Source organism: Palaemon carinicauda, chromosome 7 (genome assembly GCF_036898095.1).
Source record: "Palaemon carinicauda isolate YSFRI2023 chromosome 7, ASM3689809v2, whole genome shotgun sequence".
Lineage (NCBI taxonomy): Eukaryota > Metazoa > Arthropoda > Malacostraca > Decapoda > Palaemonidae > Palaemon > Palaemon carinicauda.
The window spans coordinates 132,568,463-132,570,962 of record NC_090731.1 but is presented as its reverse complement, the minus strand read 5'-3'; positions in this window follow the sequence as shown (position 1 = coordinate 132,570,962).

Below are 2,500 nucleotides of genomic sequence, written 5' to 3'. Positions count from 1 at the left end.
TGCTCTAATATAAAATGTGGCAACCTTGGCAGTGTGCTGTTTAGGAAAGAGTGTAAGTTGCTATTTGGCCAAGAGTCATAGCTCCTGCTTATATCGACCCACTTTCTTGCTAAGCCTTGTAGAAGGTTTTCTATCTTCACACGAGGTCCTAGTTCCTCTGAAAGGGTCTTCGGAGGTTCGTAAGTTAGGAAAAGACCCCTAAGAAGGGGACGAGACCCCTTTGGACGATATATCCAGGACGTAGCCCAAGAGGTCAGGTTAGCTGTCAATCACGCTACGACGACGACGACCAGAGAGACTCTCGACCGTCCCTTCCCTCCCTCCCTCCTCCACCTCCACCTCCCTCCCTCCCCCACCTCCACATCCCCCCAAAACTCCCTCCCGGGTCTCTCTCTCTCCCCATCCCTCCACCCTATTTTCTGATTACCCTCCTCCTTTTCCTGCTCCGTAATTCATATTTCTTCCCTTCTGCTTTCGTACTTCTACTTATCTATTGTGTTTTGACTAATGTCATTATTATAATCTTCACTTCACAATATTTTCTTATAGTCTCGGCCGCTCAGCAAAAAGAGCTCTCTCTTTCTTCTTCTTCTTCTTCTTCTTCTTCTTCTTCTTCTTCTTCTTCTTCTTCTTCCTTAAGGTTCTGGAATACAAATTCCTTACTATTATCATCCGAGTCTTCTTACCTTGTCGCCTGACAACTCTGACCACAACGTTCTGGTCTGTGGGTATTTGACTGACAGCTGTGTGCAACGAGGATTCATCATACACAGAGCGGATTGATTGATTGATTGTTTGATTGACTGATTGGATGTTGCCAACTATTGTCACAGCTTCCCTTATCCTCAGAAAGGCAGCAACGAAATCGCTAAAATGAAGTTATATACTTGAATTGAGGTAAATTATAAAGCTCGAAGGAGAGGGATTGCTAACATTTCATGAAAAATGTATCAATATAAATACGTCTGAAAATTTTATTAGGATGAAATCTTGGTAAACTTAAACTACTTACACGTGCACACTATCATATATACTCGCACACACATACACACACGTATATATATATATATATATATATATATATATATATATATATATATATATATATATATATATATATATATATATATATATACCTAAATAAGATTTATAAACTAAAGGTGATTCAAACATACAGAGGTGGAAATAGGATTTTCAAAAAGATCTAGAGATATCTATGAAGAATATGAGTCAATCTACATTTGTTACGGGTGATTTCAATGCCATGCAATAGTGATCTAAGAAATAACTTTGCCAATAAAGATAATAAAACATCGGAGACAGTATTAAACGTAGCATTAGGAGAAGTAAAGAAAGGAATAAAAGGCGTAAAAAGTCACAAACCAGGAGAAGATGGCCTAACAATTGATTTATTAATTGATCGAAGAGATTTCATCATAGTCAAACTGGTTGAACTTTACTCAAAATGTCTTCAAGATTGCTCTACACCTACAGCTTGGAAAAACTTTATGATTATACTGAAAAATTACCCGGAAATAAATTCACTTTTCGCAATATATGATATCATACTAGGCCAAATAGAAATATATCTAGACTTTCATCAACCAAGAGAACAGGCAGGCTTTAGAAGTGGGTATTCAAAAACTGTCCATATCTATGTAATTAAACAGCTAATGGAAAACTCAACTGAGTATGACAAACCACTATGAATTGCAAAAGATGATAGAGGATTTGAATAGAGATAGCAGAAATTTACAATTGAAAATGAATATGAGTAAAAGTAAATTAATGTTTTATGAACACTCAGAGAGACAACAATCTAGAGATTGTTAATGAATATACGGGTAGAAATTAAGTTTTTCCTCAGGACATGAGGCCGAAATTACAAAAATGGGTAAGATGGGAAGGAAGGCTTCTGTTAAACAAAATAACAATATGAAAAGTAAACCGCTATTTTCTCTAAAAGGAAGTATTTAATCGGATGGTCCTACTACTGCATCAAAAACTTAGAGCCTTACTAAAGCCTTAGAACATAAGCTAGTTACAACTCAAAGAGCTATAGGAAGAATAAGGATAGGAATAACACTAGGAGACAGAAAAAAAGGGGAAAATGGATACGGGAGCAAACTAAAGTTGATGATATTAAAACAACATGTAACAAAAAGAAATTAACAATGGAAGAACATATATTGAGAATAGCAGATAATAGATGGACATTAAGAATATCAGAATGGGTCCCTATAGATATCAAAAGAAGCAGGAGAATGAGGAGAAGCCGATGGATTGGCGAACCAAGAAAAGTTGCGAATGTGGACTGGCAAAGAAAGACCATGAACAGACGAAAATGGAAGGACGTGTCTGATGGCAATGAGAGCATGAAAAACTGGAGCTAAATAGTAAACGTGAACATACAGAAGTTTTATAGAAATTTTAGGTGAATTTAGATTATCTAATCTCTCTCTCTCTCTCTCTCTCTCTCTCTCTCTCTCTCTCTCTCTCT